Genomic DNA, 24875 nt, shown 5'->3' with positions numbered 1-24875 from the left:
GACACACCTAGCCTGGCTCTGGTCCACCTAGCCTGGCCTTGACCCATCTATCCTGGCCCCGACACACCTAGCCTGGCTCTGGTCCACCTAGCCTGGCCCTGACCCACCTAGCCTGGCCCCGACACACCTAGCCTGGCTCTGGTCCACCTAGCCTGGCCTTGACCCATCTATCCTGGCCCCGACACACCTAGCCTGGCTCTGGTCCACCTAGCCTGGCCCTGACCCACCTAGCCTGGCCCCGACACACCTAGCCTGGCTCTGGTCCACCTAGCCTGGCCTTGACCCATCTATCCTGGCCCCGACACACCTAGCCTGGCTCTGGTCAACCTAGCCTGGCCCTGACCCACCTAGCCTGGCCCCGACACACCTAGCCTGGCCCTGACCCACCTAGCCTGGCCCCGACACACCTAGCCTGGCCCTGACCCACCTAGCCTGGCCCCGACACACCTAGCCTGGCTCTGGTCCACCTAGCCTGGCCTTGACCCATCTATCCTGGCCCCGACACACCTAGCCTGGCTCTGGTCCACCTAGCCTGGCCCTGACCCACCTAGCCTGGCCCCGACACACCTAGCCTGGCTCTGGTCCACCTAGCCTGGCCCTGACCCATCTATCCTGGCCCCGACACACCTAGCCTGGCTCTGGTCCACCTAGCCTGGCCCTGACATCTAGCCTGGCCCCGACACACCTAGCCTGGCTCTGGTCCACCTAGCCTGGCCCTGACACATCTAGCCTGGCCCCGACACACCTAGCCTGGCTCTGGTCCACCTAGCCTGGCCCTGACACATCTAGCCTGGCCCCGACATACCTAGCCTGGCTCTGGTCCACCTAGCCTGGCCTTAACCCATCTATCCTGGCCCCGACACACCTAGCCTGGCCCTGGTCCACCTAGCCTGGCCCTGACCCACCTAGCCTGGCCCCGACACACCTAGCCTGGCTCTGGTCCACCTAGCCTGGCCTTGACCCATCTATCCTGGCCCCGACACACCTAGCCTGGCTCTGGTCCACCTAGCCTGGCCCTGACCCACCTAGCCTGGCCCCGACACACCTAGCCTGGCCCTGACCCACCTAGCCTGGCCCCGACACACCTAGCCTGGCTCTGGTCCACCTAGCCTGGCCTTGACCCATCTATCCTGGCTCCGACACACCTAGCCTGGCTCTGGTCCACCTAGCCTGGCCCTGACCCACCTAGCCTGGCCCCGACACACCTAGCCTGGCTCTGGTCCACCTAGCCTGGCCCTGACCCATCTAGCCTGGCCCCGACATACCTAGCCTGGCTCTGGTCCACCTAGCCTGGCCCTGACCCACCTAGCCTGGCCCCGACACACCTAGCCTGGCTCTGGTCCATCTAGCCTGGCCCTGACCCATATAGCCTGGCCCCGACACACCTAGCCTGGCTCTGATCCACCTAGGCTGGCCCTGATACACCTAGCCTGGCCCTGACCTACCTAGGCTGGCCCTCACCCACCTAGTCTGACCCTGATCCACATAGCCACCCAATCACGAAACACAGACGATGCTACAGAATTTAAAGTTTTTATATTCAGCTAGTCTCAAAAATATGCAAACCTCTACCAATGCGAAAAATGCAGGGACCTGGAAATTAATCTGGAATCAAGCTAAAATTCAAAGCTTACGTTTGCTCTAAAAAAAATTTGCTTTTCCACTGACTGATTTAAAAGAGAATTTTTTTTATTTCTATTAATCGTCACTACATTAATCGCTTACTTCTCTCCTAGCTGGGCATGGTTGGCTCACCTTCGCAGAGGGGCGTGTCCAAAAAACTGCGGTCCAATCCCGAACACAGGGAATGAGTATGAATATGAAGGTTTTCAGTCTAGCGTGTGACCACTTGAATATGCAACAGTTCCGTTCTTCTAGTAATATGTGGGGATCAGAAAAATTCCAGTTTTCCTCCAGAATATACTCCAAAGACCTCTGGTAACTTGAATAAATTTCACATGTTCATTGGTTGCCAATTGGCGAGATATCTGTCCTTGGTAATTATTAAATGAGGGTTTCTCATTGGTCGGGAGTGAGTATTCCCTATAAACTGTTTGCCAATAGCTGATTAGGCTTAAAGATATACACATTTGAATGTATTCTCCTTGTTTATAACTATGGACTGAAAAAAAAGACCTCCAGAATAGACGCAACAGTCCTCTGTATGCCCAGGTAAATCCTATCTGTTCATTGGCGGGCCTTTGGAGAGACGTCTCAACCTGGTAGTCTGTGATTCGGTAAACTTTTAGTTTAGGTTTTCTCATTGATCCAGAGTAGGTATATGCCGATAAATCGTGTGTTAATAGCGGAAGTAGATGAGGGGTATATATATTTGAAGTTCATCTTTTCGCGAATTGAATTCGCGAGGTTTTTACGTTCACTATTTATGACAAGGGTCATGCATTTTTTCCGGCAAAAAGATTTCCAGACCAGCTGTGTGTTAAGGAACTGTAGCATATTCGGTGTTTCATAGTTGGTTGAGTTTATTTCAGGCACATGTCAACTGTCAGCTCACCAATCGTAGCCTCCAGTGCGGAAGCAACAAGAGTTCTTATTGGCCAGGCCAATATCATCTCTTGCAAACGTCCGCCAATAACAAATAAACATTTGCTGGCGCGGCCATATAAATTTTGTAGTCTAATGAGCGGTCAGATATATTTACAGAAAAAAAAACTAAAATGACAAAATTACATAAATTTACAGTCACAAAGATTCTTTAAATAAGCGAAGATCACATGGGATAATAAAGAGGTTATACAAGTTGAAAAAAAAAGGAGTTTGTCTGTAAAGTCGGTTTACGGACGATAATTTTAAGTGATAACGTTATAAGAAAACAATGATGAAAAATTGAATACTTTTATATTTTCAAATATTATTTACAGTTTTTGCAAATTTAATTTAAATATTTTGTTTAAATATAATCACGAACAATTATTTAAAAAGCCCGCCTTAACCTGTTTGATATTATAGAAGATTTTCTCGCACGGTGGTTGGCCGGTTCTTGCACGCTCGGCTCAGGCGGAACATGACAATGAGTAGAGACCCGGAAAATTCGCGGGTTCAATGACCTCCAGGATAGACTACAATATCCTCTACACACTCGGGCAAATGCCAACTGTTAATTGGCTGCTGACTTGTGAGTCGTCTCGACTGGGTGGCCTGTGATTCGACACGTCCATGAGTGAGGGTCTATAATTGGCCCGCAGTCCTCCAGATTAACAGTGAACCAATGACAGAAGCAGCACTAAGGAATAATTATTTGAATTTTAGCATAACACGAAATGAACCCGCGAATTTTTCAGGTCTCTAACAATGAGTCATGCTACTCATGCTTTATCGTGCGTGCAGCCAGCGTTCATCGATTTATAAGACGTTATCAGTATCACGTCAAAAAAATCCTGCATTGTTTTTATAACTGACTGATTCAGTGTCTTCAAAGCCTTGTCAAGAGCAACGATGGGCAGAAGCACGTGTTCTGCAAGTCTACTTTGCTGGCCAGCGACTCAGAGGAATAACAGCGGCTCTGCTGACGGACGTGGGTATTGCGCCTCTGTGTGGCGGGGTGCTGCTATCTCGCCACAGTCGTGGCTCTGCACGGCGGGTGCGCTACTTGCGCGCAACGGCAGGAAGTGGCTAGCGGCTACGGGCCTTCTAGGGTCGGCTGACGACAGCTGACGTGGCGGGCGCGCTCTGCACGTCGGCATTTCCGCCCGCGGACCGTCCTTCTCGCTGTCTTGCACTGTCTCGCACTGTCTCGCAATGTCTCACACTGTCTTGCACTGTCCCGCACTGTCCTGCACTGTCTCACACTGTCTAGCACTGTCTCACACTGTCTTGCACTGTCCCGCACTGTCCCACACTGTCCCACACTGTCTCACACTGTCTCACACTGTCTGACACTGTCTCTCACTGTCTAGCACTGTCCCACACTGTCTCACACTGTCTGACACTGTCCCGTACTGTCTCACACTATCCCACTCTGTCCCACACTGTCTCACACTGTATTACACTGTCTCGCACTGTCAAGCACTGTCTCACACTGTCTCACACTGTATCGCACTGTCTCGCACTGTCCCACACGTCTCGCACTGTCTCACACTGTCCCACACTGTCCAACACTGTCTCCTCCTGCCTCACCCAATCACGAAACACAGACGATGCCACAGTTTTTTTTAAACTTTCAGATAGTCTCGGGATATTTTCGCGAAATATGCATGGACCTAGATATTCTTTAATAGTACGTACAGATGACTGTGGAATCTAACGTATACGGCACTGAACTCAGCCTCTAGCTTAAAGCTAGGGACCGAAACATTCGCGGTTTTGATGGCCTTCAGGATAGTCTACGCATTACCCTGTACACTTGGGAAAATAACGCAAATTAAATGGCTGCTACTTGTAAGTCGTCTCAGCTGGTTTGACAGTGATTCGATCTTTCTTTGGTTGAGGGTGTATAATTGGTTGAGAATCGTCCAGATTAACAGTAAGCCGATAGAAAAATCATCTAAAAGGTATGTGTATTTGAAATATTAGCATATCGCCGAATGGATCCGCGAAATTTTCCGGTCTCTACTTATAGCTTCTTCTGACTCTTAAATTCGGTTGATATCTGTAGTGTCCACACCGTCTGCTTTTTTGCGAGGTGATCTCTTCTGACGTCACGAGTCGCCAATTGTTTGCACAAACATGGCGCGCGTTCACTAGGAAATAGACAGAGACTGCCAGCGCAGATATCTGCGGGCGGTATTCGATAGCGACAATCACGTTTCACAATACTAATTACTGCCGGCAAGTATTTACCAAGAAAACATTTTGTATAAAAGCTGTGAGTTGATTATGTGTGCTTAGTGATTGGCTGTGTTTATCTTAGGCACATGCCACTGTGGGTCCGGGAATCACTGCCTTTCAGTGCGGGAACCAAACGTGTCCTGATTGGCCCGCCGAATAATGCATTGGTAGAGACCTGCAAAATTCGCGGTTTCGATGGCCTTCAGGATAGACTGCACATACCCCTGTACACTCGGGCAAATAACGCAAGTTCATTGGCTGCCGACTTGTAAGTCGTCTCAGCTGGTTTGTCTTTGATTCGATCCTTCTTTGGTTGAGGGTTTATATAACTGGTTGACAATTATCCTGATGAACAGTAAGCCAATAAAAAAATATCTAAGAGGTATATGTGTTTGAATTCTAGCCTATCACCGAATGAATCCGCGAATCTTGCAGGTCTCTAGCAATGGCTTCTCATGCAGATGGCTGCCAATTACAAAGATAAATCCGCTGGCCCAAGTTTATTATTTGAGTCTCACGAGACTTAACAATTTTTTTATAGCAAAAAAAATACCATCCCATACTTATGTCTTTTCGTTACAGAATAATCTTCTCACTTAATGTTATGTAAAAATTCTTCAGGATGTGCTAGTTAAATTTTGCTGTAGCTAATATTGTTTAATTATCAGTTCGTTTTATATTCAATCCAAAATTTCCAGCTCTGTACAGAGAAACAAACTAATTCAAGGCTCATGCCTTTTTTTTACTAAGAGTTGACATGATTTTCAGAATATCTGGCATTTGGCAGATAAATATTGTTATGAAATGTATATAATCAACTTGAAATTAAATTAATTCTAACCGACAGAGTAAAAAATTAAGCCTTAGTGTTTTTTTGCAATATACATGAGTAGAGACCGGAAAAATTCGCGATTTCAGTGACCTCTAGGATGGACTCCATGATCCTCTATGCACTCGGGAGAATTGCATCCGCTCATTGGTTACTGACTCGTGACACCTGTTAACTGGGATGCTCGTGATTCGGTACTTCTTTTGTTTACATTTTTTCATAGGCCCAAATTCCTTCAGATATACTGTGGTCCAATCACCGAAGCAGCAAAAATGCAAACTTTTTGGATTCTAGCCTATCGTGAAATGATTGCGCGAATTTTTCAGGTCTCTACCATGTAGTTATCGTTTACAGGCGAATCACATACGGTCTGTATTGCCGTGAGTGTTACCTCATTGGCTGATTTCAGCGAGACACGCGCTACTTTCGCCGATCACAACCAATAAAAAAAAAAGTTTTATATATGGCCAAAGTGCACAAATACAAAATATTTCCATGACAAAAAATCTATAGCTATATATACGGAAATTTCGCGCAATAATTAGAGAACCGGAAAATTCGCAGGTTCAATGACCTCCAGGATAGACTCCAATATCATCTACACACTCGGGCAAATTCCAACTGTTCATTAGCTGCTGACTTGTGAGTCGTCTCGACTGGGTGGCCTGTGATTCGACACTTCTATGAGTGAGGGTCTCTAATTGGTAGAGACCGGAAAAATTCGCGATTTCAATGACCTCTAGGATATACTCCATGATCCTCTGTGCACTCGGGAAAATTACATCTGCTCATTGGCTACTGACTCGTGGCACCTGTTAACTGGGACGCTAGTGATTCGATACTTCTTTTGTTTAAGGTTTTTCATTGGCCGAGTACAATTCAGATTAACTTTGGCCCAATCACTTATGCAGTTAAAAGGCAAACCTTTTTGGATTCTAGACTATCACGAAATGAATCCGCGAATTTTTCAGGTCTCTACTAATTGGCCCTCAGTCCTCCATATTAACAGTGAACCAATGACAGAAGCAGCAGTAAGGTATAATTATTTTAATTTTAGCATAACACGAAATGAACCCGCGAATTTTCCGGGTCTCTAGCAATAATTCAGTCGCAAGTTATAATGCAAACGTCACTCTCTCGCTCTGTGTTCGTGATTGGATCGCAGTTATTTGGACACGCCCCTCTACGATTATGATCCAACGACGCCCAGCTAGGAGAAGAAAGCGAATCAGGTAGTGCCAATTAACAAGGATACAATTTTTCTAGCTAAGAAATCAACAAATGGGAAGGCAGACATGTGTAGAGCACACCTATGACTTTGAATTCTACCCTGAGGGCAGACGAACCCGCGAAATTTCCGGGCCTCTGTCTATAGCAATAAGCAGGGAAAGGGATAATTTGTGTTTTTAGTGACCTCTTTGATCGAGTCCACAGTCATCTGTATACTCAGGCAAATGTCTTCCGTTCATTGGCTGCACTTGGTAGCCTGTGATTCATGTTATTATTAATTGAGGTTATCTCATTGACCAGGAATATTTTCAATATACTTTATGCCAAAAGTGGAAGCAGCTTTGAGGTACACTTATTTGAAATTCATTCTATCACGAAATGAATCCGTGAATTGTTCTGTCCTCGTGTAATAAGTCATTGTCTTCTGACATCCAATCAAGTTATCTTTGAAGCCATATAAACCAACTTTTTAAATCAATAACGTTTTGCACAATATTTTTTTAACGGGGAAATCAAATAACATAAATATCACGTGGAGTGTGATGTGATTTTTAGATTATATTCGTAATATCCCTCGCCTGGAATCAAACACAGACCGCCGCAATGGAAGGCCAGTCAGGGGCATAGCCAGGGGGGGGGATTTAGGTGTTCAACCCCCCCCCCCCCTTAGCACCAAATCTTTAATTAATTTCTTATTCATCACTCAAACAAATTTCATATTAAAATTAATAAAATTTTTACCATTACAATATTTAAATTTAAGTACCGAAAACTCCTAAAATAGCACTATTTTACACCTTAAAATCAAAATTTTCCCTGGGGAGGACCCCCGGACCCCCCTCTTTAATACGGGGAGGGGGGGGGGGGCATGCTTCTTAACACCCCCCATACCCAAATCCTGGCTACGCCACTGAGGCCAGTAGATCCATATATACACCACCGAAGCAGCTTTTAAGTCAAATCACAACACTATTGATCACTTCCATCCGTCCAACGATCCAAAAATAATAACGTCCTTGACTGTGTTAGTAAATAACTCCGTGATAGTGACATTCGTGTAATTTTCTGGCACCAGGTTAGATTTCACATTCGCCGCTGCCCTGGTGTAACTTCTGTCGACGGTACACGGGATTCGGACGTGTTTTCGTTTGGTTTTTACTGGATTCTCGTCCTTAAGAGCGTGTCGTTACTGGCGAAACCCGTTCGAATACAGTTTAACCTCTGTCGTTGCACAACAACACGGATTTTGCAGGTGTCCACACTGAACACCAAAAAACCCAGTAAAGAAACTCGCCAAATTTATATTGTGGCCTTAATCCATTATTTATTAGGTACTGACTGAAAATATTCTTGAAATTGATCGCAAATAACGATTTTGTCGTAATATTATGTATATGAGGTGTAAATAATTTTTTTCCCCTAAAATAAAAAAAAAGTGGTCAAGTGTATATTAAAAAAGTATTTTAAATATACACAATTAAAATTTTCCAGTGAACAAATAGGAGAGTCATAACAACACTGCTTTGCAAACTAAATTATTAATTTTTTTCTTTTATTACTACAGCCACATTTTGTGAGATCTATACTGACAAGATATCTATAGAATTAATTACAGTCCACACAAAGGCTTTTGGATTGTGTGCAGTGGCGTAGCCAGGATTTGTGTATGGGGGGTGTTAAGAAGCATGCACCCTATTAAAGCGGGTGGTCCGGGGGTCCTCCCCCGGGAAAATTGGGATTTTAAGGTGTAAAATAGTGCTATTTTAGCAGTTTTCGGTACTTAAATTTAAATATTGTAATGGTAAAATTTTTATTAATTTTAATATGAAATTTGTTTGAGTGATGAATAAGAAATTAATTAAAGATTTGGTGCTAAGGGGGGGGGGGGGGTTGAACCCCTAAACCCCCCCCCCCTGGCAACGCCCCTGATTGTGTGCCGTGTGAGCAGCCGAGGCCTCGGGAGGTTTGGTCACCCCTGGGCCGAGCCTTAATTATCGCCAGGACTACGCACCTGGTCATCGCGCTGATTGGACGCCGGGCGCCGCGACGCCAGCCTCGAGCCACAGGTGCGTCTACACTCGCGCGCGCACTCTCCAGGCGGCACGGCGCATGCGCGGACTGGGCCGGCGCGACCAGCACTGCGCGTCTCCGCTCTCCGGGCCGGCCGTCTTCCCTCCGCGTACCGGAGTTACCGCACACGGCACGATAGTTACCGCGCGCGGCGCCAGGGTTACGGTACTCGGCGCGAGAGTTACTGCACACGGCGCAAGAGTTATACCGCGCTCAGCGCGAGTGTTACCGAACTTCTCCGCACGCCGGGCCGACCGCCTCCTTTCCCTCCAGGCGCGCGAGAGTTACTGCACAAGGCGCGAGAGTTACGGTACTCAGCGCGAGATTTACCGCACGACGGCACGAGAATTACCGCACACGGCGAGAGAGTTACCGCACAGCTCGGCCTTGCGTACGCGTCCGGCAGATAAGTAAGGACAGATAATGTTTTTTTTTGCTAAAAAGGAAATTAACGCTCATTACACTTCATTATGGTCTGCCCGCGTGAGTGTCTTTTTTCTCTCCTTGTAATTGGCGGCCGTCTGCAAGGAAAAACCATTGCCTAATTTGGCCAGGGCTTTCAGGATGTGTTTTCTCCAGCACTACATGTGCCGACAGTAGTCATACAGCCTTGAAACACAGTGTGTGAGTCGGTAAAAACACACTCCCTTAAAATATTTTAAAGTGGCTATTGTATCTATACTTTCAATTTCTTAATTTATATTTCACGACAGCGAACGAGCAGCCATGACGTGACGAGCGCTACATTTGCGACCTGTCTTTACAACTCATTCTTCATGAAGACAAATATTTTTTGATGTGACAACGTCAAATAAATCGATGAACGCCGGCTGCACGCACGAAAAAGGATGACTCATTGTCCCGTTAGTCTCATTGTCCCGTTACACTCATTGTACGCTTGCGCCGCATCTATCTCTCTTCCACTCGATTGGAACAACCATCGATTTGACTTTTTCGAGGCACATTAAACTTGAAACACTCCCATTCGTTTCCTACTTTTCCTATCATCGTCCTATCCTTAACAGAAAAACACAGAATGGAAGTAGTTAAATAGCAAACATGTATAAAAGTTTTAGTTAAAATAATCTCTTCGTTAAAGTAATAAACATATTTGAATTAATGAGAGCAAATAAAAGTAAATTTATCAATTAAATTGTAGATTTCATTTCACTCCTTCTTTGTATCTATACAAAATAGTGATAATTCAATAAAAATTGATTCAATTTTCTTCATAAAAGTATGCAATCATTTCATCAATATTTTGTTATGACGTTGTCACGTTAAACTATCGTCCGTAAACCGACTTTACAGACAACCAATTTTTTTAAGACTATCTGGGAGAAAAAAAAAATTTCTCCGATCTGCAAACCCCACAATATGCACTGGCCAGCTGTCAGCATCGCGGACAACCTTGTACCGGGATTACCGCGCCTTCGCCCTGGCCACAGTAACTGCGGCACGCGCCCCACAGTTACGGCACGCAGAGCTGTTCGGCGCACGAGTGCTGACACGGGACCGCTAACTGGCGGCGGGCGCTCCTGCGTGCAACAGCGGCGCAAGCGCCTGGCTGTCGCAGAGCGGCAGGTACAGTGTTTCAGGCGAAACTGATACACTTACAGTTTAAATTTCAAAGATATTAATGCTAGTTTAAATTTCAAAGATATTAATGTTAGTTTAAATTTAAAAGAGGTTAATGTTCTTTGGGCTCAAGTCTCACATGCCATTTCGAGATTTTAAATTTTCTCGTCATTAACATTATTCAAAGTTTATTTATAAAATTTTAGCATGATACCTCCGTTACATTTATTGTCCTGTAACAATATTTCTAACAGATATTCGCAAGTTTAATATAACTCGTGAAAGTGAAGTGAGTTACTAGGGACCATAAAAAACATCACGTTTTCAATGACCTCCAGGATAGTCTCCATAATCCTTTGTGCACTCGGGCAAATGCTACATGTTCATTGGCTGCTTACTGGTGAGACGTCTCAAATATCTAGCCTGTTATTTGGTAAATCTTTTGTTTTAAGGTTTCTCATTGACCATGAGTAGAGACCTGCAAAATTCGCGGATTCATTCGGTGATAGGCTAGAATTCAAACACATATACCTCTTAGATAATTTTGCTATTGGCTTACTGTTCATATGGACGAATCTCAACCAGTTATAAACTCTCAACCTAAGAAGGATCGAATCACAGACAAACCAGCTGAGACGACTTACAAGTCGGCAGCCAATGAACTTGCGTTATTTGCCCGAGTGTACAGGGGTATGTGCAGTCTATCCTGAAGGCCATCGAAACCACGAATTTTGGATGTCTCTAACCATGAGTGTTCCGTATAAACTGTGCAGCAATAGCAGAATTAGCTTAGAGGTATACATATTTGAATTTTATCATATCGCGAAATTTATCAGCAAATTTTTCCGTTTCAGGGATGAGACGCAACCATCTGCACGGTGCAAGCGATTTGAAACCAACACTTAAAAATCCTATTGGAGCTGTAATTCACATTCGCTTGAAATCGGGCCGTGGCCTGGATTCCCAACTCGCTCGTTGGCACATTTAGTATAGCAGTAGTGCCACCCGGACAAACCATCAACCCCCTCCCAACCCACACAAGAGACATTTCAAGGAAAACTACTGGTTAAACTGGCAAATGTTGATGATTCAGTGACCTCTAGGACAGACTCCGCAGTTCTCTATACATTCGGGGAAACATTGACTGCTTACGTGAAAGTTTTTTTAAGTTGTGTTGTCCTAATTCGATGCGTTTTTTTTTACTAAGGGTTTGTTTGTAATACCACACGTTAACTGTGAGACAATTGCTAAAGTAGTCCAAAGGTAAACTTGTTTAAATCTTCGCCTAGTGCGAAATGAAAACGTGAATTATCCTGGTTAACAACAATTGTTTTTCTTATTAAAAATCTAAAATATTATGTCTTAAATACTCGAATTTTCACGGTGTTACTGTTTACCTACAGGGAATATTGGAAACAGTTTGCGTGTTTAGTGACTAGAGCCATGATAATTTTACGAATTCATTTTCGTCTAGGATGGACTCAAATTGCCTAATATAATCAAATCCCTTTTAAGAATGCTCATTGGTTTATAATAAGGTCACATCATTTGTCGGGTTAAAATTGATTTGGTAACCACTTATTATTATTATTTATAACCGTCTCAGGCTCGTTATGGGTGTGTTAAGACCTCTGAAGTCCAGTCATGAACGTGAAGTAGATGTATGTGTGCTTCAAGTCTACTTTGCTACCCAAGGAATCCAAGATATAATCTTGGCTCTTACAATGACCTCAGGGTGTGGTGCAAAATTTGTTATAACTAGAGACCTGTAAAATTCGTGGATTCATTTCGCGGTAGGATAGAGTCCAAATACTTTTGACATTATTTTGCTTCAGTGATTGGGCCACAGTTTATCTGAAGGACTCTGGGCCAATGAAAAATCTTTAACAAAAGAATTAGCGAATCACGATCATTCCAGTCAACTGGTGTTACGAGTCGGTAACCAATCAGCAGATGTAATTTGCTCGAGTGCATAGAGGATCATGGAGTCTATCCTTTAGGGATTTGAAATCGCGAATTTTACAGGTCTCTAGTTATAACTAGAGACCTGAAAAATTCGCGCATTCATTTCACGATAGGCTAGAATCCAAAAAGTTTGCATTTTTGCTGCTTCGGTGATTGGACCACAGTATATGTGAAGGACTTTGGGCCAATGGAAAAAAAAATGTAAACAATAGAAGTATCGAATCACGAGCATCCCAGTTAACAGGTACTACGAGTCAGTAGCCAATGAGCAGATGCAATTCTCCCGAGTGCATAGAGGATCATGGAGTCCATCTAAGAGGTCATTGAAATCGCGAATTTTTCCGGTCTCTAGTTATAACATGTGCGCAGGTAAAGCTGACGGTTGGTAGGAGTTCCAGGCCATGCCAGGTCTCTTCCCGAAGAGTCGCCATGCCCCTAGGCTACAACTTCACACTTCTGCGTGACCGCTGACGCAGCAGAAAGCCGCAAGCACTTGCGCGTAAAGTAGGCCTGCTGCGGCGTGACCTAGGGAGCGCAGAGAGGATGCAAGGTCCACCTACGAGCGGTGACTAGGCGCAGTATCGCCTCTGTGGACTCGTGTGCTCGGAGCTTTCGCTGTAGCTTTGCGACTGGCGAGAGCGGCCTGAGACAATGGAGTCTCGTACGCACGCACAGTTATTGTAGCACACAGAAGGTCCTACTCGTATTGTTCCTGGCTTTAAAGCTGAAGCTTATCTGTTCCTACAACACGTAAAGAAAACAGTAAACACTCGGGTCCACCATAAAACCAGTTTTAACATCTTGTTGTTTAAATAACCTAAACTGTACGAAAGTAGTCTCATTCTTTCCCTACTATCCTGAACAAAAAGAAATTTTATATGTTCATAAACTTAAATTAAATTCCTAATAATGTTCGCAGGCTTTCACTGCCATTGTCTGAGGTAGCTTGGATTCTGGGTTGTAGCCGCGTCCTTGGCGAATAATTCACCAATGTTTCGGTCGGCACTGCAGATATACTGGGGCCCAATCACCGAAGCAGCAGAAATGCACACTTTTAAGATTCTAGCCTATCGTGAAATGAATGCGCGAATTTTTCAGGTCTCTAATGATAGGACTACAGTGCTCTGGATGCGCGCTTGATGGCCCTGAGGCAGTTATAAACAAGGCGGAGAAGTTACGCCACCTTGTGTAAAACGCCTATGGACGCTGTCTTGTTATCGACCAAAGAGCACTTCACAAAGGTTTATAATAGCAGGCATGTTGAGTCCAGCGTGGAGGGAAATGGGTTCACGAATAATTGGAGGTACGGAAATTTCGCGTGTTCACTGTGTTCATGATTGGACCACAGTTTATGACACGCCCTTCTACGACTGTGAGCCAACCATGTCCACCTAGGAGATGAGTAAGCGAATCAGGTAGTGTCGAATAACCAGAACAAAATAAAACTCAGCCAATGGAAAAGCAAACGCTAGTGGAGAACATACAAGATTTGAATTTCAGCCTGACGGCAATTCCGCGGAATGTCCGGGTCGCTACATGCAGCCATGAATCCGGCTGTGGACCGGAGCTACGCCGGCCCTGGTGAACCAGAGCTATGTTGGCCCTGATGAACCAGAGCTACGCCGGTCCTGATAAACCAGAGCTACGAGAGCCCCGGTGGACCAGAGATACGCCGGCCCCGGTGGACCGGAGCTACGCCAGTCCTGGTGGACCGGAGCTACGCCAGTCCTGGTGGACCGGAGCTACGCCAGTCCTGGTGGACCGGAGCTAGGCCGGCCCTTGTGGACCGCAGCTACGCAGTCCTGGTGTACCGGAGCTACGATAGCCCTGGTGAACCCGAGCTACGCCGGGCCTGCTGGACGGCGCACTGGTCTGAGGGGAAAGCGAGTGCTAATCGCGCTCCCTGGTGCGAGTCGCGTGGCTGAGACCCGCGGGACACTGCCGCGTCCAGTGACCTCCAGTGACCTCCAGACCTGACACAACAGCCCCATGCACGCTCGCACAATGGTCCCCCTTTAGACATGCTCAACAAGGTCAGTCCGTGAAACATACATATGTTTCTAAGTGTTTCTAGTTTCGTCTGAGTCTTACACATAAATTCCGGCTTAGCTGAAGTAACCGGTGGGAAAAAATAGGCGCGTGTACTTATGTACGCGAGTTAGAAGTTATACATACTTGGCGCAATAAAAAAACTTACTTTAATTTAAATTTAGTAAAATAATAAGTAATAAAATGTTATTAATTACGAATAAAAATACATTTAATAAATGTTTATTCTCATTTATTAATTGAAAAAATTATTAAATAAAAGGTAATAATTTATAATCTATTATGCAAATAAATTATACATGCAGGAACATAAACTTAAAAATATATATCCACTTGAAAAAGTTTATATATACATTTCTTATCACTAATATTCACAATAAATAAAAGCTTTTTAATACATGTACCAGCATTAATCATCAATCATTAAAATATATGATTTAAAAGCACATATATAAATTTGATTTGTATGTAACTTTTTTTTATCCTGTCGATCAAGTTGCAACTAGTATCAAACAGTATCTAATTGCAGCTAGTAAAAAGGGGGGAAAAAAGTATCTACATTACAAAAGATTTCTTCGGAAACCAGTTGCCCAGAATTAAGTTTTTAACACTACTGTTAAAGATTTTTCAGTGGCCCAGAGTCCTTCAGATGAACTGTGGCCCAGTCACTGAAGCAAAATAATGTCAGAAGTATTTGGACTCCATCCTATCGCGAAATGAATCCGCGAATTTTACAGGTCTCTACTCACGGGTGTGACTTGTGTTCAACGGCGGAGGTGTTGAGTGCGCACCTACCGACCACCAGGAGACGCGGTGTTTCTGGTGGGACGATCAGGGTGTCCACAAGGAAAAAATATTTCGTACCAACTTAGGCGAGAAAAAAGTACTAGATTAGAAAAAAAGTACTAAATTATAATTTCTTACGGTTTTTAACAATTTAGGAAGTTATAATGACATTGCAATGCTCGAACTTAAATATCACACCACACACACATAAATTCTATAGTTTTTTCAAAAATAATTACGCTTAATAATAAAACATATTGGAGTTACAATAATATTATTATATTAAAGAAAAACGTATTAGTAGAGACCGGAAAAATTCGCGAATTCATTTCGCGATAGGCTAAAATACAAATAGTTATACCTCAGTGCTGCCTCTGCTATTGGCTCACAACTCACCTGGATGACGCTCGGCCAATGAGAAACACCCGACCAAAGCTTTATCGAATCACAGGCTGCTACGTTGTGACGTCTCACAAGACAGCAGCCAATGAGTGGGTGACATTTGAGCGAGTTTACGCAGAACTATGGAGTTCATCCTGCAGGTCATTGAAATCGCGAATTTTTCCGGTCCCTAACTATAGAGTTTCCCTCTGTATTTGTGAGATGGCAGCACCGGGGAACAGCCGCGACGGGGGCGGTCAGGCGGCGACCACGATTGGACGAGCCGCCGCGAACAGGGAACATGGTTTTAATTTGTGGTCGCGCCCGAGGGTGGGGGGTGGACAGCGGCGCGCGGGGCAAACGAATGGGCTTCAGGCACGCTATTTTCCGGTCATCGATTCCATATCCGGCCGGCGGGTAGTGTGGCTCGGGGTCGGGCTGGCGCATCTTCCAAGGTCTCCGCCCTACCACCCTTTTATTCCAACCGCACGTGAGAAATGGTATTCTTCAGTTTAAAAAAATAATATATATAATTTTTGCTTTTTGCAAATATTACCTGCGTTATAAATAAATATAGCGACTTAAATTTGTGTTGTGCTTTAATAGTATAGCCGAGACTGTTTTCAGTGAGATATATTCCTCCCTGATAAAAAAAGTCAAATTATTTAATATTTTTATTATCTTTTCAAAGGTATAGAAGAAATATGCTTGAATGGAACACCAATTTGAAATACAAAATTATGTGCCCATTTTCGTAAGATATAGGTACTCAGTTTTATCTAGAAAATCGTTTTCATAGATGCAGAAATAACCATAGCCATGTGTTATACAAAGTTACAACATCTCTCTTGTAGTGTTAAAAACTTAATTCTGGGCAACTGGTTTCCAAAGAAATCTTTTGTAATGTACAAAATTTTTTTCTCCCTTGTTACTAGCTGCAATTAGATACTGTTTGATACTACTTGCAACTTGATCATGTTGTTCTCCAGAGATACTTAGCAATATAGCGTTGCCGACCCTGTTTACAAAAAAAAAGTTAGGGATGTTGTTCAGGGCAAGGACTGTTTACCACCATTATCGGTTTTTCATCCAAGTGAACTTTGTTCGATATCGTTTGGCTGCTAATTTTTTGACGTGACAACTTCTAATAAATCGATGAACGCCGGCTGCACGCATTAAAAAGTGCCCCGTTACGCACATTGTTCCGTTACGCTGTGTCCCGTTACGCACATTGTTCCGCTACGCTGTGTCTCGTTACGCTCATTGTACGCTTGCGCCGCATCTATCTCTCTTCCACTCGACTGTTCATAAAGTGAAGTGAAAAGTTAATGTGGTTTTTAATTGCTTATTACAACAACAATTTCGGCAATAAAGGTTAATTATGATTGCATTTTAAAAATCTGATTACAAGTATAATTTCAAGTATTTATTCTTTTATTATTAAAATAAAAATGTTTCAATTTTATTCATAAAGTATGCAATCATTTCATCAATGTTTTGTTATGACGTTGTCACGTTAAACTATCGTCCGTAAACCGACTTTACTGACAAACAATTATTTTTTTTATCGATTTCCTAACTCGTGTGTCGGAGCGGGTCTCCTCGGGACACCGGGCAGGGACGCAGTTGCACTCGGACACGGGCACGTCTGGCAACACTGCGGGCGGCTCAGCTACTGCGCATGCGCGGGCCTGTAGCATCGCCGGGAGCAGCCTTGCACGCGTCGCTGCCCTGACGTCACCCGCAGCCATTCCTGGCCCGTGGCGGCCGCGGCCGCGTCGATACCGTCACACTTGTCTTCGCCGACCGCCGGTTGGCACCCCTGCCGCAGCGACGCTCGGGCGTGTTCCACGCCGACAACCTGCCAGGCTGCTCTCAGACGTTCTCTGACCGACACAATCGTAACAAAGTTGCCCGCCTGTCTCAACGTTTTCCCCTCCTAACGTAGTTTGCAGGACACCAAATAAAGTACATAACTGTAGCTACAAAAAAAATTCTCGAATATCACAACATATTACAAAACATTATTTCTCGAAATACGAGAACACATCACTGTCGGGATTTAGACCTCAGAAAGAGCTATGGGGTTCAATCAAGTAGCAGTGTCGCAGTTTTTTACTTTGCTTACACAAAACATTGACAAATACAAACTAACGTGTGACAAAGATCTTTAATTGTTATGAAACTGGCATCTCAGTAAATCCCAAAAACCAGTCTAAAATAATAGCCCTTAAGGGAAAGCGACAAATAGGGTCTTTGACATCATCAGAGCGTGGTGAAACCGTAACTGCAGCGTTGTGTATGTCTGCTGCAGGTTCATATATGCCTCCCATGGTATTATTTCCTAGGAAAAAGAAGCAAAAGGGATTTGAGCTTGGTTTACCACCAGGAGCGTGGTCTGAAGTTCATGAAACCGGCTGGATGACAGCAGAATTATTTATATTGTGGTTTGGAAGATTTGTAGGGTTTTCTCAAGCATCACAACAGTCTCCTGTCCTGATATTCGATGGACATTCTACCCACAGTAAAAACTTAAAGCTGATAGACATGGCCAGGGACAACGGAGTAATTTTGCTTTGTTTACCGCCTAACACGTCCCACAGACTGCAGCCTATGGATGTCGCATTCATGAAACCACTATGTCTTCACTATGGGGAAGAACTGCGAAAATGGCTTTGCTGCAATCCTGGAAAAGTTGTTACCCTTTGGCAGGTTTCATCGATCTTTGGTGCAGCTTTTATACAATCAGCCACCATGAAGACTGCGATCAACGCATTAAAAAAAAACAGGGATTTGGCCTCCTGATCCCAATGTATTTTCTGAGGCAGATTACCTTCTTGCAGCTACCACTGAAATCAGTTTGAACGAAAGTGGGTGCCCAACAAACAGCAGTGAGCTGCATGTTACTAAAATTACACAATTAATTCCCAACACTGGGATTAATGTTTTTGAAACTGCTCAATCCATTTCCAATGAAAGAGACCAGCTTAACAAAAAAGCCAAACCAAATGACGACCTAGCACAACCTGGGTGTTCCTGGATGCCAGATAGTTCTGTGATTGATAAAACTAGGCCTATGTCATCATTTAAAACTGCCTCCACTATGGCTGTCATGCCACTTCCTGCTGTAAAGCAACGTGAGAAGAGGAAAAATAGGAAAAAAAGTTAAACTTCTGTATTGACAGAATCGCCCTACAAAAGGGAATTCGAAAATGCTCTGAACGAAAGGACTGAGAAACAGAAGGCCAAAGAAGAAAGGAAAAAAGTTAACGAACAGAAACAAAAGGCCAAAGAAGATGATGCAAGAATGAAATTGTTTTGCACACGAACCAGGAAAAAAAAAATTAGGCAAACCAGTGCTAAAAGTAAGACGAAGAAAGCCGACCAGAAAGAATGTAACGTAATGACGGAATACGATGCAGACTGTCTTTACTATGGTGAGTGTTACCCCACCTCTAATGAAGGGTGGGTATCCTGCTATCTCTGTAAACAGTGGGCGCATAACTCGTGTACAGGAATGGACAGCGAAGATGATGATGCACTAATTTGTTAATTTTGTAAATTTGCAAGAACATCATGATAACTTTTTATAATTTTCAGTGCAAAAAATGTGTTAAACGTACTGCCTTTATTCGCTATCCCATTCTGCACCACGCATGGGTACAATGTGAAACGTGACATTATGTTTTTAAAATGTGTCTAAACATAGATTTGGGTATTTATTTGTATGTTTTGATATTGCATGTTATTACTCACATTATAAACATATTAATATTAAGTTAGGATCTTCAGTGTTCTTAATTAATGGTGTATGTTTAGTTGAAAACTTCATATCCCATTCTGCCCCGGCTTCCCCTAAATGATAGAATGTTGGTTTGCATGATATCGATAAACAACGACATAGTTTGACCGATCGCCATGAAAGTTGGTATTCATATATATTATAACACGGAGAATATTTTCGCGATATCCATTTTGCTATAATACACCACTAGATGGGGCTACAGCACATCAATTTCTAAACCCTTCAACCGATCGCCACGGGTGAAAAGAAAATCATAGGCCATAGCCCTACAAACATCACTTGTGTGTCATTTCCATATGTCCACCACACTGCCGTATAGCGCCATCCATTTTGATTTAACTCGCGGACAATTTATATTACCAGTCTGTTCTACCTCTGATGTCTATAGCTGACTAAAAGTAGCAACAACGATTAGGAAGCCAGCCTATGTATGATTTATTAGGGTTATCAGCTGTCGTAAACATTGATGGTTATTGATGTGATTTTTTTCTAAGCCTTTTCATGTATTTGGACTCGTATTATTTAAATTTATGGATCACATTACCATGAATAATTTATACTGGGCGTACGAGTTATTTCCACTGAAATAAGGTCCTGAAAAGCAATACGTGGTACAGCTGGAAAAAAAATATTATTGACACAAAAAATGCTTTGTGAGTTTATATATGTGTGTATGTGTAATAAATTCAATAAAAAAATAAATTTGACTAACTTTTAATTACGCTAAGTTCTATGGAGGAAGTTTTTTTAAGGTTGAATAAATTTGATCAAATGGCGAAGTTATTAAAGTGATGAATGCCGCTAACGAACGGTGAATTAATTTCACAACGTGTGTGGGAGAACGTGTTGTTTGTACAGCTCCTGGAATGCACTCTCGTGGGTGGGGAGGGGAGGATCTTGTTCTAATAACAACGTCGCTACACTTCCCGGCGACGAAGCCGTGGGAGTTGCAGCGTACAGTCCCACGCAGTCCCTCACCCACCACTGACGACGCGCCATTGATCCGCCGGCGCGGGACAGGTGTGGGCCGCGAGGTTCGACGCCTGGCCGCCGGGAGCGCTGATGCCCGCGCGATGGTGGCGCGGCCCTAGCGGCGGCGCGGCGAAGCGCCAGCGCGCGGCCCGTGCAGTGCAGGGGAGCCTACCGCCGCAGGAGCATGGCCGCTGCAGGCAGCTCGCGCCGCAGCGCCTGAGCCAGCCTCGAGCCGCAACCCGCAACTCTCGCCAGCAGGTAGGCTGTTACAACACGGGAGGCTGTGGATAGGGACAGGAAAAATTCGCGAATTCAATGATCTACTGGATATTCTCCAAGATCCTCTATGCACTCGGACAATTATATCTGCTCATTGGCTCCTGACTCGTGACACCTATTAACTAGAATACTTTTGATTCGATGCTTCTTTCGTTGAGGATTATTCATTGGCTCTGATTCCTTCAGACAACCTGTGGTCCAATCACTGAAGCAGCAAAAGGTTAAAAAACATTTGGATTTTTCCGGTCTATAGCTATGGATTAATCAAGTCTAATTCACTGTACTCATAAGTAGAGACCTGCAAAATTCGCGGTTTCGATGGCCTTCAGGATAGAATTCACATACCCCTGTACACTCGGGCAAATAACGCAAGTTCATTGGCTGCCGACTTGTAAGTCGTCTCAGCTGGTTTGTCTTAGATTCGATCCTTCTTTGGTTGAGGGTTTATAACTGGCTGAGATTCGTCTAGATCAACAGTAAGCCAATAGCAAAATTATCTAAGAGGGATATGTGTTTGAACTCTAGCCTATCACTGAATGAATCCGTGAATTTTGTAGGTCTCTACTCATAAGGTATATTACCTCTTTTAGCGTTACGCTTCTGGAGGAGTTATTTCATGCAAGCCGACATTCTTACGTTTACTCGCAGACGATGGCTGAATTACAAACGAAAATAAATTACTTTATAATTGATGGTGATTTGGTTAGTTAGTTTTTCATGCTGTTAACTATTACACGTACTTTAGTCTGCATTACTTAGGTTATAGCCTGAAACGACTAAGTAGTTAAAATACAGAGAATATAAAATTGTTCTGAACATCGATATTTTGATACATTTTACAGGGAATAACGATAAATGTACTATGGAGTGAAAATGGTGGAATATAGTTATAAATACTAAAGCACCATCTCTATAATAAACACATGAACATTAAGTATAATCGTGTCAGATGTTTCAATATTTTCTTAAAGTTGAATTTCTTTGGCCCCTTCTTAATAAACTAGCTTGAGAAATCGACCTCTTTAAACTGCGTTAATAGATAATAAGACGAAATATTAATTTTACGATCTTATTATTATGTGTTGAAGTTAACCACGCAAATGCTTACAAAGCACACATGTAACGCTATTGAAACCTACGTTACTAGCCTGACCTTACTAAAAAAGACCAGAAAAAGATCAGTTCGGGTCAGCAGCTAGTATTTTCGTTCGTGAAAACGTCCAAATAAAGTCACACGCCTGCACATGTTCCGTGGACGTATGGACTGTCGTTGGCCGATGTATGGCCAATGGGCCAGCTACGTCAACGCTTTGCGCAGTTTTCATTCATTCCCTGATTAGCTCTGGAAATCGCTCGGAAGTGGACTATTTTTTTGTGACTTTTTTGCGTTCCTTTTCATGCCAGCTTTCTTATGACTCGGATTTTTGTATAATCCCGAGCACACGCATTTACGAGTCGTAGGAAACATCTTTATTATTTATTTTATAACTAGCCTTTACCCGCTACTTCGCTCGCATTGAAGACATTTAATAAGTATCAGAGATCATTACAATAAAAATGAATCAATAAAATATATTTCTCTGTAACAAAAATAAACAATTTTGAATTTTGAATTTTGACCGTCGATAATACAGTGCAACGGTATTACAGTGCTCAGGGTTGGAACTTCATAACTGGAATGCTAGATGGCATTAAAGTAGCTAGATTTTGAGATTTTTTGACAAAAATGTTTTTATCTTTCGTAAAAAAATATTTTTTTAAATAAAAAGTATCCTATGTTACTTTCAATACATCCAAGAAAATGTGTACAAAGTTTCATGATGATCGGATAAGTAGTTTTCGCGTGAAAGCGTAACAAACAAACTTACATTCACATTTATAATATTAGTAGAGATTTTCAAATTTAATAGCGATTTTCACATGTGTATTCCGGGGAAAATATTTACTGTCCCAGTTTTGTTTCCTGGCAAGCTCTTCACGACACCCGGATCAATGTCTTCGCCAAGCGCGCTCCCACGCTGCAACCAGTTCGTAACTTCACACGAAGCTAAATTCTTAACAATCACGCGCATGCGCCTATAATGGTACGATGACGTCACCAGGCAAAACAAATACTGCGCTACAAACATGTACAGATATGATCTATACGTTGTGAGCTCAATCACTGTTGACACATTATTAGTCTCGTAGTCATCTTCGACTCAAATCTGACGGTATATGTCACACCGACTATCACTGCAACAGCGAATAGACGTCAAAACAGTTACCGACCACATGAATACATCCTGCCGAGACTACAGCAGGCCTGCGGTGACAGGCAGATGAGCTGATTGCTTCACGCGTCTCAGTTGCACAGCCGTTTCTCTGTCGTGGGACGCTGTATACGGGCTGAGACCACAACGCCGAACGTAAAATAACGCCGAATACCATAACACCGAATGCCAAATTGACCGCAACGACGACAGCTAGAAAACTGCTGTGTACCACGACGCCGAAATACAGTAACGCCGAAAAATGTTGCTGCGTGGTGGCGGAGGGGGGGGGGGGGCGCACAGGAGCAAAATGAAAAACAACAGAATGAATTTGTGTTTGTTTTTTAAATGTATCTTAACACCGAAATACCACAACCTAGCCTAACCTAACCTAATCTTACCTAACCTAACCTTTGTGGCAGTCCTGCAATGACATTTTTCGGCTTTAGTGTATTTCGGCGTTGTGGTAATTCGGCGTTATGGTACAAAGCAGTTTTCTAGCTGTCGGCGTTGTGGTCAATTTGATATTTCGGCGTTGTGGTGCGTCCCCGCTAAGAGGTCTCGTGTCGATGAGGAGACGTTTCCTAGCTGCAGTCTGTGTCACCTGTCCGCGTGTGTCGAGCGCGGTGATTGGTCGCGTGCTCTTACAGCCATCACACTGCCACATTCTGTCTGCAACTACAACTGACGGTGCAGTTGGAGGGGCAATACTGGACGGGAAACGGCTTCCAATTTTATCCGTAAAATAAATATTCGGACAGATAACCTTAAATCACGTCACACTCCCGAAGTTTTATTTTTCGTCTGAAGTAAAGTTCAAACTATTCAATATTGACGGTATTTTGAATTCAAATTATGCATTGTCGAACGGAATGTCTGAACTTGTTTTGATTTTTATGTAGTTTTAAACCTTTTAAAACCTTTATACATTTAACTTACATTAAAATTGTTACATAGTGAAATAAATGTTCAATGATTCTAAAATGTTATAGACACATAATTTTGATTTTTTACATAAAATTATTTCGAGTACAATACTCATATTAACATCATTTTAGTTATTATCTTTGAAAGATTTGTGCATTGGGAGTGCATGACTTGATGTAAGATTTTGGACATACGCCATTGCTAAGCAATTTTTCTGTAGAAGAAAACTAAAAAATACCCAAAAGACAAAAAACACAAATTAAGCAAAAATTAAGCTGAATTTTTTTGGGTTCAATATTTTTGTGCTTTCATCATTTGTGGTTTTTTTTTTCGTTCTGTTAGTCCATTTTTCTTAGTTTTTCTTTGTTGACCATATTCCTGTTATGGATTATTATGTGGTGTTTATATCCTGTTGACAACAGCAATTCTTTGCCTAATTTGTGTTATTTTAACTTTAATCGCCCGTGTGTTCTTGGACTTTTAACGAATCATTGTGACGGAAACGGACGTAATTTCCGTTTTCGCCAAGCACGATTTTAATTCGCTGATTGTAGCCAATATCTTACTTATTTTAGAACCTACCCTATGTGTAAAATATATGATGGATACGCAAGTGATCCAACTTAGTCAAACAAACATGAGTGCGCTAGTGACGTCGCAAACATCCAACTTTATTCGACAAATCATGTTGGAAGAAGTTTGGAAACGTAAGTTTGAAAGTGTGTCAGGGCCTTTATAAAACCCCGAAGAAAGTACGAACTGCCAAACTGTACTGTATTCCAGGTGAATAAGCTTCGACAACCTGACAGTATTCAAGTGCTCTCTCTCAGGTAAATGCAGTTGGTAGGTCACCAACTGCATCGTGTCCTTTTGGGCTTGAGCCCACGTCAGTGCCCGACGTTTCGTCGTGCCTTGTTGCAACCATCTTCAATTATTGTATCCATTGGCTTTAACAAGGGATGTC

The 24875-nt window shown here is 43.2% G+C and overlaps 1 protein-coding gene across 5 annotated transcripts in view; it reads right to left on the bottom strand.

Annotated features, from left to right (window-relative positions):
- The window catches only part of LOC134532126 (serine/arginine repetitive matrix protein 2), a 279404-nt gene extending 270434 nt beyond the window's left edge, over positions 1-8970 (bottom strand). For 2 of the 5 annotated variants that reach the window (XM_063368446.1, XM_063368447.1), the window contains exon 1: positions 8859-8970. The gene's annotated coding sequence lies outside the window, so the exon portion shown is untranslated. The remainder of the gene's footprint in view (positions 1-8858) is intronic. The other 3 variants (XM_063368451.1, XM_063368453.1, XM_063368450.1) reach the window with 2 other exon arrangements.
- Positions 8971-24875: the final 15905 nt, after the last annotated feature.

This window comes from Bacillus rossius, chromosome 5 (assembly GCF_032445375.1).
Source record: "Bacillus rossius redtenbacheri isolate Brsri chromosome 5, Brsri_v3, whole genome shotgun sequence".
Taxonomy (NCBI): domain Eukaryota; kingdom Metazoa; phylum Arthropoda; class Insecta; order Phasmatodea; family Bacillidae; genus Bacillus; species Bacillus rossius.
This window is presented reverse-complemented; position numbering and strand designations above follow the sequence as displayed.